The sequence below is a fragment of the Neoarius graeffei genome, chromosome 26 (assembly GCF_027579695.1).
Source record: "Neoarius graeffei isolate fNeoGra1 chromosome 26, fNeoGra1.pri, whole genome shotgun sequence".
NCBI classification, from domain to species: Eukaryota; Metazoa; Chordata; class Actinopteri; order Siluriformes; family Ariidae; genus Neoarius; species Neoarius graeffei.
Genome location: NC_083594.1, coordinates 47,303,018 through 47,321,503, shown reverse-complemented (window position 1 = coordinate 47,321,503; position 18,486 = coordinate 47,303,018). Strand labels below are relative to the sequence as shown.

The 18,486-nt window shown below is 41.2% G+C and overlaps 1 protein-coding gene across 2 annotated transcripts in view; it reads right to left on the bottom strand.

Moving 5' to 3' along the window:
- The window catches only part of fhit (fragile histidine triad diadenosine triphosphatase), a 623,061-nt gene extending 607,363 nt beyond the window's left edge, over nucleotides 1-15,698 (bottom strand). The window contains exon 1 of one of the 2 annotated variants that reach the window (XM_060910954.1): nucleotides 15,686-15,698. The gene's annotated coding sequence lies outside the window, so the exon portion shown is untranslated. Of the gene's footprint in view, nucleotides 1-490; nucleotides 545-15,685 lie in introns of those variants that run through there. The other variant, XM_060910955.1, reaches the window with a different exon arrangement.
- Nucleotides 15,699-18,486: the final 2,788 nt, after the last annotated feature.

The window sequence follows — 18,486 nt, the reverse complement described above, 5'->3', positions numbered from 1 at the left end:
GTGTCTGTGCTTTGAAAGAGTCAGAGATAAAGCTATAACTTTAAGTTTTCCAGCATGGGAAGGTCTTCCAAACGGAGGGCTTAGTGGTTTCTCAATAATGTGACAAGGAAGAGATAATGTAGCCTTCAGCGAGCCAGTCATTATAGTGAAATAAACCCTGACATGGTGATGCAGAACCCCAAGATGAAGTGAAGGGATCTTAAACCACCCTGAAGGGGTTTATTTCACAATAATGACCAGTGCGCTGTACATTGTCCCGCTTATTATATACCTACTTATGAAAGAAATCAATCATTTGACACAAAACTTTTATTTAAAAATGATTTTAGTGCTTCTGGACTAAAAAAAAAAAAAAAAAAATAGTCCTTTAGATTCTACTTCACATTATAATTCATGTCAAAATGAAAATTAAAATCTTCCATGGTGTTTTCTAATGGAGTAAATGCGAATGTGATGATGTTAATCTGATTATTAAAGCAACGACATTTACCAGACTTCTTTCTGCAGATTGATATAACTGGACGACGTGGTCTTCCAAAGTCTATCATCAGAACTGTATCCATAGCAACGGCCTGTTCTTCGTAGCAGTGGTCTGCCTTTCAGAAATAACAGACTGTAGAAGGCTGTGATTGACCAATCAGAATCGAGAATTCAACAACATTGTGTAATATTATACCACACGGGCCACTTTTTCCATGGAATAAAAACATGTATTCTACTCTCTTCTAGCGGGTTTATTGATGGCATGCAATGTTGTTATCATATCGCTTATCCTGCATGTATTACACCGCTCTCCCCAATGGAGAATGAGCCCGCAATATTGTTATAATATCGCACGTTGTCAAGACAACACGACGTCACACATCGGCGCTCATGCGACGATCCAGTGACAAAACTTTTCTGCTGCACATGCGCACAATCATTTCTGGAAAAGACAGAAGACGAGGTTAATCCAGTGCTAGGTTTAAGCACTAAATAAATAAACTGAAAACTGAAACTAAGGACGGACGAAACACCCGAAAGGCTACCAAAACTTAATTATACGTTCTTCATGCATATTTACAAGAGAAAAACATACCAACGGACATCGAAAAACTGGAAAAGAGACACGTCGGAGACGTAAAACTTCCACACTTGTGAGTGACTGTGACAGTTTGTAAACTGGCCGTGAAATTTGTTTCGTTAAAAGCAGAAGATTTTGAGAGAATTTTGGCTGCCAGGTCGCTCCGTTGTGTGTAGTTGTCAATGTTGATTTTAAAAGTCTCATCTTATCTCATTATCTCTAGCCGCTTTATCCTGTTCTACAGGGTCGCAGGCAAGCTGGAGCCTATCCCAGCTGACTACGGGCGAAAGGCAGGGTACACCCTGGACAAGTCGCCAGGTCATCACAGGGCTGACACATAGACACAGACAACCATTCACACTCACATTCACACCTACGGTCAATTTAGAGTCACCAGTTAACCTAACCTGCATGTCTTTGGACTGTGGGGGAAACCGGAGCACCCGGAGGAAACCCACGCGGACACGGGGAGAACATGCAAACTCCGCACAGAAAGGCCCTCGCCGGCCACGGGGCTCGAACCCGGACCTTCTTGCTGTGAGGCGACAGCGCTAACCACTACACCACCGTGCCGCCCGATTTTAAAAGTAACTAAGTAAATTACACAGGGAAATAATAATAATAATATTTGGCTTGACTGCACTAGCATTGGCCTGCACTAGCATTGGCCTTTGCTAACTGGAATCGTCTTCGACTCATACCATATCATGCTAGCTGAATAGACTATATCTGATAGACCACTCAAAGCCACCCAATATTATTTCATTATTAACCTCATGAGAGAGAAAAAAAGAGAGGCTGGGAAGAGACTGGCTATTTATAGGCGCTATGACGCTCCATAAATATGAGTATTTCAAATTGGAAAAAATCATCATCATCAGGTTGGTAACAGTAGCTCTGCTTCAGGTCAGGTTCATGTCTGTTATATTTTCCGATGTTTTATCCTTTACATACCACATCATGAACTTATTTTACTGCATCTATGTGCTTTAATAAACAGCATTTTTTTTCTACAACGCTGTTTTCTCTGCAAGTTCTGAAGCTGAAATCTATCGTGGTGTTGACTCGATCCCTCAGGCCTCCATGAGGTCAAACTTCACTTGAGCTGAAGTAATAGAACAGCCTTTAAGATGGTGATGGCCATTTCAGAGGGGAAATAGCAAAATGAAGTCAGAGTGTATTACTCTACACAAGTCAGCAAGTCAGAAAAGAGCAAACACACATATTTATACACATATTCATGTACACACACTGCAAATACACTTCCTTCCATTTATATATAAAAAAAAAATTGCGCTTTTTTTTTTTTTTTTTTTTCAAAAGCTGCCTTCAGGGTATCGTGTGTGCACAATTCAGGAGGAAAAATGGATGCAAGTTTATTTATTAACAGGGATTTAATTTCCAGCTTTATAGCCAAACCCTTTTATTATGCATGACCAATTTTGGGGCAGTAAGTCAAAGAAAGCAATCTATTACAGATTACTAATTATGTCTCTCAAAGTGTAATGGGATTGCTTTACTCATTACTTCCTGGAAAAAAAAAAGTAATCACACTGTTCTACTTTACTTGTAAGTTTGGACTCTTGAAATCTCATTTAAATCTGTAGCAAAGTAGAAAAAAGCACAACAGGTACTCTTTATATCGCTGTATCTTGGAGGACAAACTGACAATCCGGTGAATTATTTAAAAGGCACAATGACGACTGCTTTATTTTGAACATGCAATTAATTTATCAGCAAATTTGTCTCATTATTAGCTTATAAAACAAATTCGATAAAAATTTATATCCCAAAAAGATGTCAATTAAATGCCAGTTGAAATATTACATAATATATCTTACATTACTACGTAAGAATTTTAGATTTGTTCTACAATAATCTCATAATGAGAAATGACATGACAATATTGTCACTTAGAGATCAATAGCATACTGTTTTGGGTTTGTTTGTTTTTTGCAGTTTAGTCAATATTGTATGAGTCAGCAGAATCTTATGAGTAGTCTTAAAATATTGATGTATTGGATATTAATAAAGGTTTGTAAGCCATTGAAATATACTACATACTGTATGTTTGCAATCAACATACAATTACAAAAAGAAAAAAAGTCTTCTCCTTGAGTCATTGGTAAAATGATTACCAAGTGAAAGGTCATCACAAGTATGAAAGACAGAATTTTTTTTTAACAATTTATAAAAAAAGTACTATAAAGAGTTAATTTAAATTATTTTCTTTAAACACAATAACACATTTTATGACAGACACGAGTGTTTTACCGGGAAATACGCCACTTGTATTTTTCATACCAGCTACATCCGGGACATGGAGAATCAAAAACGTGACAGAAATCTCTTTATCATATGACCCGTATGGACCCATGTGCATGCTCTTCATAAAACTATTGGGAAAAGTCACGACTCTATAGATATGGATTTTTGAATCCGGTCCGGAAAAAGCTGTATGCGGCCCCGGACCCGTTTCCCTCGTTTCCACCGTTTTCATTTTGCTCTGAATTGTTACTTTGAAAAATGAACGACGCAGCTAAGCACAGTGAAAGTGCATTTTATCATCCAGATGATTTATCAGACACAGACGTAATTGAACAAGCTGAAATTGTTAAAGAAAATTAAAAGAACGGTGCTTTCAATCAAAGAAATTCACTTGTTTATACAAGGACGCATCCATTATTCTGAAAAAACGACGCTTTATCATCAGATGAAGAAGATTGAACTGACTCAACCGCCAACTCGGCTCTACTTTGTTTTCAAATCAAAGTTCTTTTGTCTAGACTTAATAGGCTTGTATTGATGATGTCTCCGTGAGCTGACCCAAGTTTGAACTGACTTTTACTCACGATGTTATCTTCAAATCGATTTCATTTCCAGAGAACAGTAAAGTCAGTTGTATTTTATAGAATTCAAACCGTTATTTCAAACTTGTGCAAAGGTGATTCAACATATAAATGGTTTGCTGTCAATCAAATAATAATTGATTGGTTCGTTTTTCACACACCATTGTTCATTGTTTTCCACTGTGTAGGTTAGTTAAAAAAGGTCATACAGTATGATGTCATAAAGGTCTCTTGGTCATACGGACCTCGCTGCACTCGGTCCGTACAGCATGACCTCGAGCCAAATATTTTCCCGTCTGCCCCGACCTAACTCAGTCAATAAGTATATAATAGGTCACTCATGAGCAAATCAACAAATTGTTTTGATAAATGTTGGTAATTTTTGTTTGTGAACGTCTCTAGATAATTAAAAGAAAATCACACGTTGGCTTGAAGATATGAAGTTTATCTTTTCGTGTTGAAAAACTCACATTTTTCATACGAAACGCATCGCGGATCTGAGTGACATATTTAAATAATATTGGCTGGCTTTGAGTGGTATATCAGATATGTTCCATTCAGCTAGCATGATACTGAACGAGTCGAAGACGAGTAGCTGAATGGAATATATCTGATATACCACGAGAAAAGCGAGACATTATTATTATTATTATTATTATTATAATACATACAGGGCGGCACGGTGGTGTAGTGGTTAGTGCTGTCGCCTCACAGCAAGAAGGTCCGGGTTCGAGCCCCGTGGCCGGCGAGGGCCTTTCTGTGTGGAGTTTGCATGTTCTCCCCGTGTCCGCATGGGTTTCTTCCGGGTGCTCCGGTTTCCCCCACAGTCCAAAGACATGCAGGTTAGGTTAACTGGTGACTCTAAATTGACCGTAGGTGTGAATGTGAGTGTGAATGGTTGTCTGTGTCTATGTGTCAGCCCTGTGATGACCTGGCGACTTGTGCAGGGTGTACCCCGCCTTTCGCCCGTAGTCAGCTGGGATAGGCTCCAGCTTGCCTGCGACCCTGTAGAACAGGATAAAGCGGCTACAGATAATGAGATGAGATAATACATACACACTCCTTTCGGGTGTTCAACGCATCTTTCTCTTTCAAAATTCTCTCAAAATCTTCCATATTTAAGGAAGCAAACCTGGCAGCCATGTTTGTTTACAAATTGTCACAGTCGCTCGCTAGCGCAGACATTTTACGTCTCCGACGTGTGACGTCACGTTGTCTTGACAACCATGCAATATCGTAAAACCATATTCAACGCTCATTTTCCATTCGGTAGAGTCACATAATACACGTAGGATAAGCGATATGCTAACAATATTGCATGCTATCAAACCAAATGAAGGAAACCTGCTAGAAGGGAATAGAACACATTTTTATTCCATTAAAAAAGTGTCCTTTAATGAAGTGTATAATAATTCCTGATATTTCACTCTGATGACATCACTCCCACTGTTTTCCTACTGACTAGACACGTGTTGTCAAAATGGCAAACTGGTTCAAAATTAAAATTTTTTTGATTCACTTGCATTTTTTTTTTTTTGTGGATGTGTCCATATAATATAAAGAACATTACACAGTGGCGCGAAGATGTGAAGTTTATCTTCTCGTTTTGAAAAATATATATACATTCACCACTTGAAGATAAACTTCATATCTTTGCACCACCGTGTAATATCCCATATGTAAGTCCAGTAATTACGAGAAATGGAATTCAATTCTCGTCAGCAAAACTTCATGCATGAAACCAAACATGACACAAAACAGAGATCATTCAATTAAAAATAGCATAATATTCATACAATTTACACAAAAAAACGTACTTGATCACCAAATACGCGTATGATGTCTGAGATTTTTAATGGAGCTGCGTGGAATTAACAAATAAGGAACGCTGACAGCCTTCGTTTTATTGTTTGGTATCTGCACAAGCGTTCAAGGACTTTATATTATGTTATCTGTGTTAGAAGCGATTCAGATGATAATTTACAATCATTTCAATTAAAGTTGAATATTTAATGTTTCTTCAGACAGAAATAATATCAAAGGTTCAATGATATCTCTGAACATCATAGCAAACACATTTAGATTAAGCTGAGAATTGTGTCAATATTGTTTTTAGACAACATGCCTCTGTAACACACACTAAATACAGTACATCGCAGGGTTTAATAGCTGGATTGCAAGTGCAGATGAATCACCCAAAGGCTCGACTCCATCTCTGCACTTTCACAGGGAATTATTTCCCTACTGTGAAACACCAAAGCTGTCAAACAGCCAAGACACATTCATGTCCATTAAATTATATAACATGGTTCCAAATGTTATGTTATGGCTGCAGTTTCATATTTTCCCTTCTACAGTATCTTGGATATTTTACTCTCAGTGGCATCTATTCTGAAGTGATGTTCCCAACGCAGAACACTCACACCAGCCATGTGCACTTTAAAGCACCCTTCTAAACGAAGTGACTGACACTTTGTTCCCAATATTCTTTGCAGTGTTACAGCTGTGTGGCCACATAAACATCCTGCTACATTAATACACCATTTAAAGACACTTTTTCAAGGCGAATTCCAAGAAAACATTTTAAAATGGCTTAACGGTTTCTTTGTTGATGATGCATTTTACTTTTCAATGTGGAACAGGGTTGAGGGATTTCGTTTTTTCGCATAGAATTAGTATGATGGCCTTAAAAGTCTAAAGTCCTTCACATGCCATGACCCGGTCTTCCCAGACAGTCTCCCGTCCCAGCAGGGCCGCGTTAACCCTTGCCGAGGCCCCGGGCAGACGCCCCCCCGAGGCCCCACCCCCGCCTGTTGTCAACTGCGCTCAGCAAATTCACCCCCTCAGACTAGGGCTGCGTACCTAAACGTAACATCAGGTACAGGTACCGGTACAGAGGTTTAGGTACAGGTCTGGACCTGTACCTGAACAATTTGACAAATTCTTCTGAACTTCTTCAATAATGACAGAAACATTAATAAACTGTTGACAACTTGTCAGTATCTTTATTCAAAGAAAACCGAACATAACTCGGTTTCCTACCTCACTTCTCAGTCACCCTATAGTTAACTTGGGACAAAAAGTCATAAGTTGTCTCACAGCGAGAAGTGACTACACTAGAGTACTACAGACTACGCGCAGTCCGCGGCCTTTAACTTACGCGGCAAAATTACACAAAGCAACAACAGCCACTGATGCCAGCAAAGGAAAAATGGCTGACCTGCTTTTGAGTCTTTTTGACCAATCAGAACGCTGGATCAGCCAAGCTCTCGCAATGTCTTGTGAGACCGTGACAAGAGGATCTCAAATCAAAGATGGCTCTGATTTCAAGTTTCAACGTGGCATTTTACGTCTTTTCCAGTGCTAAATTTTCGTCTTTGTGGTAGGATTTACAGTACGCATCTTCAGTCATATACAGTGGTGCTTGAAAGTTTGTGAACCATTTAGAATCTTCTATATTTCTGCATAAATATGACCTAAAACATCATCAGATTTTCACATAAGTCCTAAAAGTAGATAAAGAGAACCCAGTTAAGCAAATGAGACAAAAAATATTATACTTGGTCATTTATTTATTGAGGAAAATGATCCAATATTACATATCTGTGAGTGGCAAAAGTATGTGAACCTTTGCTTTCAGTATCTGGTGTGACCCCCTTGTGCAGCAATAACTGCAACTAAACATTTGCGGTAACTGTTGATCAGTCCTGCACACCGGCTTGGAGGAATTTTAGCCCATTCCTCCGTACAGAACAGCTTCAACTCTGGGATGTTGGTGGGTTTCCTGACATGAACTGCTCACTTCAGGTCCTTCCACAGCATTTCGATTAGATTAAGGTCAAGACTTTGACTTGGCCATTCCAAAACATTCACTTTATTCTTCTTTAACCATTCTTTGGTCGAACGACTTGTGTGCTTAGGGTCATTGTCTTGCTGCATGATCCACCTTCTCTTGAGAGTCAGTTCATGGACAGATGTCCTGACATTCCCCTTTAGAATTTGCTGGTATAATTCAGAATTCATTGTTCCATCAATGATGGCAAGCCGTCCTGGCCCAGATGCAGCAAAACCGGCCCAAATCATGATACTACCACCACCATGTTTCACAGATGGGATAAGGTTCTTATGCTGGAATGCAGTGTTTTCCTTTCTCCAAACATAACGATTCTCATTTAAACCAAAAAGTTCTATTTTGGTCTCATCCGTCCACAAAACATTTTTCCAGTAGCCTTCTGGCTTGTCCACGTGATCTTTAGCAAACTGCAGATGAGCAGCAATGTTCTTTTTGGAGAGCAGTGGCTTTCTCCTTGCAACCATACCATGCACACCATTGCTGTTCAGTGTTCTCCTGATGGTGGACTCATGAACATTAGCCAATGTAAGAGAGGCCTTCAGTTGCTTAGAAGTTACCCTGGGGTCCTTTGTGACCTCACCGACTATTACACGCCTTGTTCTTGGAGTGATCTTTGTTGGCCGACCACTCCTGGGGAGGGTAACAATGGTCTTGAATTTCCTCCATTTGTACACAATCTGTCTGACTGTGGATTGGTGGAGTCCAAACTCTTTAGAGATGGTTTTGTAACCTTTTCCAGCCTGATGAGCATCAACAACGCTTTTTCTGAGGTCCTCAGAAATCTCCTTTGTTCGTGCCATGATACACTTCCACAAACATGTGTTGTGAAGATCAGACTTTGATAGATCCCTGTTCTTTAAATAAAACAGGGTGCCCACTCACACCTGACTCGAATTTCACCTTCAAATTAACTGCTAATCCTCGAGGTTCACATACTTTTGCCACTCACAGATATGTAATATTGGATCATTTTCCTCAATAAATAAATGACCAAGTATAATATTTTTTGTCTCATTTGCTTAACTGGGTTCTCTTTATCTACTTTTAGGACTTGTGTGAAAATCTGATGATGTTTTGGGTCATATTTATGCAGAAATACAGAAAATTCTAAAGGGTTCACAAACTTTCAAGCACCACTGTATTTGGTGTAAATTTATATCAGTACAGTACCGGTACTTCATGATCCGGTATTTTGGACCTGTACTGAATCGATTTTCACGGTACAGTACCGGTACACAGTACCGGTACGCAGCCCTACCTCAGACGTGCTTGTCTAACTAGATACAGAAACTTAAATAATGACAGTGGCACAATTAGAAATACTATTGAACGATAAAACTATATCCATCAACACCTATTTAATCGAGAAAAAGCAATGGTGAAATAGGCAATTGCATGGTGAAAAAATCCATCAGACATCACGGTTAACAAGTCTGGTTAACTAAAGTTTAGCCTCAAGAAGCCTTTGAATGAGTGAGTCAATGAACAACATGTCAAGAACATAACCAAGGCCTACAACAGTTTCTTTAGTATTCAGAACAAGAACATTCATTCGGTATATAAGCGTTCGTTTTCATTTTGGAATCCAGGCGACTTTTAACTTGTGAAAACAAAAAGCAATAACAAAGAAAGAAAAATATCTTGCTTCTCAGAAATAAATCTCAAAATGTTAGGCTATGTGAAACATTTCATCCTTTCACACACGTAATGTCCCAAACAGCAGTGGCACACAGCTTTGCGCATTCAGTTTGACAGCCATGGGTCAACTTACAAGGGCACTTTCCTACTTTTCTGGAAAGCTAAGTCTCATCTCATCTCATTATCTCTAGCCGCTTTATCCTGTCCTACAGGGTCGCAGGCAAGCTGGAGCCTATCCCAGCTGACTACGGGCGAAAGGCGGGGTACACCCTGGACAAGTCGCCAGGTCATCACAGGGCTGACACATAGACACAGACAACCATTCACACTCACATTCACACCTACGGTTAATTTAGAGTCACCAGTTAACCTAACCTGCATGTCTTTGGACTGTGGGGGAAACCGGAGCACCCGGAGGAAACCCACGCGGACACGGGGAGAACATGCAAACTCCGCACAGAAAGGCCCTCGCCGGCCACGGGGCTCGAACCCAGACCTTCTTGCTGTGAGGCGACAGCGCTTAACACTACACCACCGTGCCGCCTGGAAAGCGAAGTCATTAATTAAATCATTGAACTCAAACTGGCGTAGCATGTGAAGACATGGTGGACAGTGATCATATTGACAATGACGGGTGATTTATGCGACGGGACAAGGTGGGCTTCCTTACGGGTGGCGAAATGCATCAAAAATGTTATCAATATGATCAAAACTTCTGAAAATATTGTTTCATATTTTCCGATCTCGCTACCTCCGAGGCCCCCTAGTGGCCGAGGCCCTGGGCAGCTGCCCATGAAGCCCATAAGGATAACGCGTCCTTGCGTCCCAGTACTAACCAGGCCATTAAGGCGCACTGGGCGGCGCCAATCTCCGTTTCAACAGCTAGGGTTACAGTGGGGGGCGGGTCCTCTGGTAACCATGAGAGTTTGACTCCCCACTCACATCTGTATTGCAGCGTGCCTTGCCAGACGGCAGGAGGTACCATTTTTATGACGGTCTTTGGTATGACCTGACCACGAGTAGAACTCGTGATCTCCCGATCAAGAGGCGGACATGCTAACCACTAGGCCAGCTCGCAGTGCATGATAGTATTAAGGACCTTCTAATTCTTAATTTTTTTTAAGTGCATGTTTTAAAATCAAGAATTTACTTTCAGTCTATAGTTCAGGGAGCAGGGCTGTATTTTCAAACTATATCATCTAAAATCAAGGAAAAAAAAAGAATGAGAAATATGCTGTTGGACTTCTTTCCATGAACTTCAGGAAATTTTGGTGATGCAACTTCCTGTTAACTTCTGGAATAATTGTGGGCTGGGAAAAATAAATTATATTGCAAGTGATGTAAATTTTGTATGTTTACCTTGGTCAACTTTGTTGGAGGAAGTTATGTTTTTGCCTCCGTTTGTTTGTTCCCATTGTAACTCAAAAAGTAGTGAAGCGATTTTGATAAAAGTTGGTGGAAAGGTGGGCCATGGGCCAATGAACAATTGATTAGATTTTGATGCAAATCCGGACATGTATGTAGATCCAGGGTTCTTTTGTCTGTTCCTAACCTAACTCAAAAAGTCGTGAATGAATTTGGATGAAATTTGGTGTACAGCTTTAGATACTAGGTTCAAGTGATTTGATGTTGATCATACAGTATGTAGCTTGGTGGAGGTACGCACACTACTGAGTGCCCTTCTAGTTTATTAATGTGTTAGTTTTAAGTTATTTCTCTCAAATATGCACATAGGTTGATGCGAAGGGCATTTTGTTTCTTCTGTCTTGTAGCTTGACTTTACATTCATATTTGTAAATGGAAAATCAGTCAGACACAATTGGCACCAAAATCAGTAGTCGACATTAAACGTGGGTGTAGCCTCCAGCTAGATAATGTAACTAGGACAACAACAAACACATCATTCGGTCTGTGGCCTAATTGATATTGAGGGTTATGCTGTTCTGAAGCTCTGGATCGATATCAGAACAGAATTAACATACTATACCGTCTGTGAGCACAACGCAGATACTGATTGTGAATATAGAACATGAAAGCAGGTCATCATCACTCCTGGGACATTTCACATGAAACTGAAGCTTGCACAGAGCAGGCTCAGGAATTTGTTTGTCGCCATTTTGTTTCCACTACAATCCCACCTTCTGTCTTGTTGCTATCTTTTTGGAAACAATCCATTTGAAAGCACAGCTTCTACACTTCAGTGTGACTGCCGGAAAGTAGACATGTTTAAAAACGCTGATGACTGTCATCTCACGGAAGTCACTAATTGTCTCATGTTCCAGCTCCATCACATTCAAAACAGTGTCTGAGTTCATTTGACTCTTCGTGTGGTGTTTTGGTCATTCTTTTACAACTGAACACAGCTGTGTATAATATAAACACTGCATTCCTGCTGCATATACTTTGTATTCATACATCAACCAATTCCTGTCACTTCACCATTTTTGCTGACATGCATTACTTCAAGCCGGGTAAACAGCATAAACTGCAATAAACATCTTGGCTCGGGTAGTGTCCACCATCTGCCTCTGTGGAGCATAGTCATATCATCTACATTTCAGTGTGGTGCCATGACTAAAGACGTCTTTTTCCCGTAAGAAATTAGTCATAATCTATTTTTCATTCTGATAAAACTATTCTATTCTCAGGATCTTCAGGACATCTTTTTTCTGATGTGCAAACAATCACGGTGATTCAATGAATATCAAATTCATCAATGACATCACCTGGTGATTTCTAGCAACTTTTGGAGCATCAGTGCTGCCAACTCTGTGAGTTTATCACTGGATTAGGCAACTTTTTAGACCCCTTTCCCAACTTCATTTCAAAAAAGACGCCCGTGACAAATCTAGTAACCTTCTGATACTGCTCCACTCCAAGTATTTCTCCAGTTCACATGGAACAACAGTGATCAATGACTGGCTGTTGAGAACAATGGTAACCAGTGATTGGTCATTGGAATAGTGATAATCAGTGACTGGTCAGTGTTGAACCATGATGACCAGATGCTGGTGATGAGTTGAGAGAGCAGGTTCAGTCAATTCACCCCAGTGAGTAAAGCCTGACTGAGTGGGGAGTCATTGGTCTCAATGACCAATCACTGATTATCATAATTCCCAATTATCAATCACAGATTACCATTGTTCTCAACAACCAATCACAGATTACCATTGTTCTCAACAGCCAGTCACTGATTACCATTGTTCCAATGATCAATCATTAATTACCACTGTCCTTAATGACTAATCACTGATTCCCCATGTTCTCAACAGCCGGTCACTGATTACCACCGTTCCAATGATCACAATGATTGGCGGCCTGGTGGTGTAGTGGTTAGCACGGTCGCCTCACAGCAAGAAGGTTCGAACCCAGCGGCCGGCGAGGGCCTTTCTGTGTGGAGTTTGCATGTTCTCCCCACGTCTGCGTGGGTTTCCTCCGGGTGCTCCGGTTTCCCCTGCAGTCCAAAGACAGGCGGTTAGGTTAATATGGGATGGCCTTGGGCTGAGGTGCCCTTGAGTGAGGCACCTCACACCCAACTGCTCCCCGGGCGCTGTTAGCATGGCTGCCCACTGCTCTGGGTATATGTGTGTGTTCACTGCTTCAGATGGGTTAAATGCAGAGAGGAAATTTCACAAGTGTGTGATGAATAAAGTTGTGCTTGCTTTCTTTCTTTCTTTCTTTCTTTCTTTCTTTCTTTCTTCCTTCAATCACTAATTGCCATCATTCTCAACAATCAATCACTGATTGCCACTGCCAATGATATCAGTGATTCCTGTTTTTTCCCCAATGATTAAACACTGACCAGTCACTGATTACCACTATTCCAATGACCAATCACTGGTTCCCATTGTTCCAATAACTAATCACTGAAAAATCAATCACTGGTGATCATTGTTCCCAATCACTAATCAGTGTTTGTCCCGCTTGCACACTTTTTTGAAATAAAAGTGGATTCTTCCATCAATACCATTTCTATTTCCAGACTCCTCACTACTACCATTGCTTTATTTTGTCTCTGTTTTTCATGGAAATATCATCTCATCTCATTATCTCTAGCTGCTTTATCCTGTTCTACAGGGTCGCAGGCAAGCTGGAGCCTATCCCAGCTGACTACGGGCGAAAGGCGGGGTACACCCTGGACAAGTCGCCAGGTCATCACAGGGCTGACACATATGCCGCTTTTCCACTACCAACGCAGCTGAGTTGGGCTGAGCCGTGCGGTGCTGAGTTGGGCTGAGTCGAGCTGAGCGGGGCTGTTGGAGTTGCATTTCGACTACAACCGCGCTGAACCGTGCTGGCTGGAAGTGGGTGGACACATTGGGTGGAGTTAGCAAAAGTGGGTGGACGTCACATGATGTCGTTAGGCAGCGCAAACAGTGACATCAGTGACCTTTTAAGCGGTAGTCTCACGACCCGGATAGTAAACAATAAACATGGAGTCGTTAGTGTTGCTGGTCTTGGTGCTGTGGCTTGTTGTCACCGACAATGCCAACAGATACTGGCAAGAGCATATAGATGAGGCAAGGCGCATAAGGCTTCAGAAATTCTCGTAATTCGTAATTCTTCCGGGTTTACGGTGTTTACAGATCCCAGCGTGCTCGCGGGGCGTGTGTGGGCACGTGAGGACACTCCTCCTCACCAATCAGTGCACAGGGGAGTGTCTTCTCACGCCCCTAGCCCCACTCGGCTCGGTTTGGCTCGCTTCAGCCCCACTCCAAAACCATGCGAGTTTTGGGTGCTGGGTAGGGCTGAAGCGAGCTGAGTCGTGCTGCTCTGAAGTAGTCGAAACGCGAGCCGTGTCGAGCTGAAGTGAGCTGAAAAAGGGTAGTGGAAAAGGGCCAATAGACACAGACAACCATTCACACTCACGGTCAATTTAGAGTCACCAGTTAACCTAACCTGCATGTCTTTGGACTGTGGGGGAAACCGGAGCACCCGGAGGAAACCCACGTGGACACGGGGAGAACATACAAACTCTGCACAGAAAGGCCCTCGCTGGCCCCGGGGCTCAAACCCGGACCTTCTTGCTGTGAGGCGACAGCGCTAATGGAAATATATGTTGTAAATACACAACTAGTTAGTTTGGACTTTTTTCTTTTTTTTTTTACTTCTCTGAAATAAGTTCTGTATTATTTTCTATTCTGGTGAAGAAAAAAAACACTTCAATTCAAAAAATCGTTCTTCTTCATGTAATAATGTGTGATAGGTAAATGTTTGGGGTGGCACGGTGGTGTAGTGGTTAGCGCTGTCGCCTCACAGCAAGAAGGTCCTGGGTTCGAGCCCCGTGGCCGGCGAGGGCCTTTCTGTGTGGAGTTTGCATGTTCTCCCTGTGTCCGCGTGGGTTTCCTCCGGGTGCTCCGGTTTCCCCCACAGTCCAAAGACATGCAGGTTAGGTTAACTGGTGACTCTAAATTGACCGTAGGTGTGAATGTGAGTGTGAATGGTTGTCTGTGTCTATGTGTCAGCCCTGTGATGACCTGGCGACTTGTCCAGGGTGTACCCCGCCTTTCGCCCGTAGTCAGCTGGGATAGGCTCCAGCTTGCCTGCGACCCTGTAGAAGGATAAAGCGGCTAGAGATAATGAGATGAGGTAAATGTTTGACTGAATATGCAAATTATTTTTGCACGTTAATGAATATGCAAATGCATCTGGCGACTAAGAGAGACTTTTCCTTGAATAAAAGAACCAATTTTCAGGGTCCTCACTGTAGGGGGCATAACCTTCACATGGAGAAGGGCATGGTCATGAACACTTCTGAATGGAGTGCAGACTAAATTTAAAAAATAAATGCAGGATATACAGACTTACTAACTCTTCAACAGTGCATTAAATCCGGAATAAAAGCCACTAAAACACTCTCAAGCACCTTAATCAAGTAGTAATAATAATAATGCTTACAACCAGTATGTACTTAAATCTGCCTGTGCTACACTGCTGAGTCCTAAATGCCGTTATTCTCTTGATAAGGGCAGTGCTATATCTGGAATAACGACTTATGCACCCTATCTAGTGCACTATTTATCTAAAAGGGGGAGATTTGGACGTCAGCTTGGCGGTCCTGTAGAATGAGTTTAACTGATGCTAACGACATTAGCTTTATATACCGGAAGTGAAACCGTCTCTAATGCTCTCGTCACTAAATTATAAAGTTATTAAACATCATTTCACTATACGGATAAAATATAGGTTCTCAAAATAAACGCGTAATCTTAGAAATAGTGTAATTGTGCGACGGAGTGCTGAAATCGCTTCACAACTGACAAGCAGATAGCGCATACTCACGGTCTGTGTAGGCGGTGCACGGGCAGTAAGGAATTCTGGGAGTTGTAGTTCTTATGGCCTTCGAGGCCATGAAAAATATTGATGACAGAACTACATATCCCATGTGTAGTGAGGATTTATGGTTGGACGGTCAGACAAATTTGACGTTTGTCTTCTACAGTATGTGAAGGCTGTTAGTGTTTTAATTATTATGAATCAAGGGCGAATTTTAGTGTTGATAAAGATATTTGTATTATTTTTAATCTAGAACTGCATTGCATACTTTAGTTAGGCTCCCCAATTTCGATTATAGAGTTTTATTTATTTTTTTAATGTTTATTTATGACAGTAATCTAACAAAAAGGACAGTAAATGTGAGCAAGGTCTCCCTGGAGAACAGTGCCATTCTCACATTACAGGGCAATTAATTAAACAGACAGTTAACCAGACTAGAGTCATTTTATATCAATTACAAGAGACATCTCAGGAGTGTGTCATCATCATCTGTGAACTTTATGAAGCCTTTAATGCGAGTTGTCAGTGGGTGTTCAGCCAGGACAGAAGAGTTTTCACTATAGTCCTTTATCAAAAATGGCATGCCTTGTTTAAATCGAACACGTGGCATGATGGAAGAGAAGATATTGATTTACTGTCGTCCAGATGCCTGATAAATGAACTAACATCTGTGCGGGACAGACTTCCCATCATAAAACTGCACTGTAGTCATTCCGCCCACGTCTTCTGTTCAGTGATTACACTGTGCTTTAATTTAGCTTTAGGATGGTTAACGTGTCTCATGTCAAGGCGATTTTAGTAGTATGTTTGTGTATTTAACTTAGCAGATTAAGGTTATACTGCCAGAAGTCAGTGATTACATCCTTTACCCTTTCAAGATGAACCAAGTGAGATATCAGTTGATAAAAGTTATTCGTCTTTACCAGTTTTTATACTTCAATGACACTCGAACCTGGTCTGAAGGTTGCGTACTTTCCATTTGGTTCAAAAGTGTAAGATAGAAATATACACTATATTGCCAAAAGTATTTGCTCACCCATCCAAATGATCGGAATCAGGTGTTCCAATCACTTCCATGGCCACGGGTGTATAAAATCAAGCACCTAGGCATGCAGACTGTTTTTACAGTTTGGAGCTGGCCCCTTCCTCTTCCAACATGACTGTGCACAAAGCAAGGTCTATAAAGACATGGATGATAGAGTCTGGTGTGGATGAACTTGACTGGCCTGCACAGAGTCCTGACCTCAACCCGATAGAACACCTTTGGGATGATTTAGAGCGGAGACTGAGAGCCAGGCCTTCTCGTCCAACATCAGTGTGTGACCTCACAAATGCGCTTCTGAAAGAATGGTCAAAAATTCCCATAAACACACTCCTAAACCTTGTGGACAGCCTTCCCAGAAGAGTTGAAGCTGTTCTAGCTGCAAAGGGTGGACCGACGTCATATTGAACCCTATGGATTAGGAATGGGATGTCACTTAAGCTCATATGTGAGTCAAGGCAGGTGAGCGAATACTTTTGGCAATATAGTGTATGTTTGGCATGCTTGAACTGGTACAGGCTGGCCTGATTGCTACTTGTTCTTGAAACTGGTACAGGTGGTCCTGACTGCTACTTGTTTTGGTTAAGTTAAATTTTTTAAGATTTATCTTCGCTTGCACATTCTGCTCTCTGCTTAATGAAGCTGATGTTGACCAGTAATGGTTTTCTTCTTTACAGAAGACTATGATCCTGACAGGTGATGACAGGTACATAATGTCTCCCTTCTTTCAAACAGTAGTGTAGTCTAAACCAGTGATGTAATCCTTCATCACTCATTTACGTACGTTATACATAGATAACTTAGCTTCATCAATTACATCATCATCATCCAATCACATAGCTACAACACACTCTTGAATGTGAATATATACTCATATTTGTCCTACAATAAACTGAGAAACGTCTCTGAGCATCTGTGTCAGTGACTGTTTGCTCCTGGATCGATCCGTGAGGCAGAATCTCTTCGGCGGCAGAGGTCTACGTTCCTAGATCATACTTTGTCAATTCAGCCTCCTTCAGTACAGACAGATCAAACCCTAGCAGTGTAGTATTCAGTTGAAATTACTTATTCATTCATCTTCATCGGAATGTTTTTTGGGAGGTTGGGGGAAACTGGAGAACCCAGAAGGGCACACAGAGACTGGGGGAAAATGCGACCTCCACACAGACAGGAATCTGAGCTCAGGATCGAACCAGGGATCTGTGAGGCGGAGATGCACCACCGTGCTGCTCTGAGTTAATGATATTTTCCAAAAATCTATATAGTATGTAGATGAACGTACAGTGTATGGTTTAATTATATTGTCTGTATGGTGAAATGATACTGGCCGACAAATTCCCTGAAGTACTGTATGGATATTTTTGGTCAAATAAAATCAGTGTACTGCATTGTTTGGAGAGGTTGTCATTTTGTATCCAGAAGTGGTGAATCTGCCATGTATTTCAAAATTCAACAATACAATGCACGAGGATAGTGAGCAAATATAGGTTTAAAAATACCCATAATGCACTTTGATGTTTGGAGAGAATAAGGAGTAATGCATCGATTTGGGCAGAGGATGTGAGTACATGTGTGTTCTGTGTAAGCTGAGATTCCTTAATTTGAGTAACAAACAGAAAAATAAAATTTAATAAATAAAATATACTGTTTGTGCCCTGTGATGACCTGGCGACTTGTCCAGGGTGTACCCCGCCTTTCGCCCGTAGTCAGCTGGGATAGGCTCCAGCTTGCCTGTGACCCTGTAGAACAGGATAAAGCGGCTAGA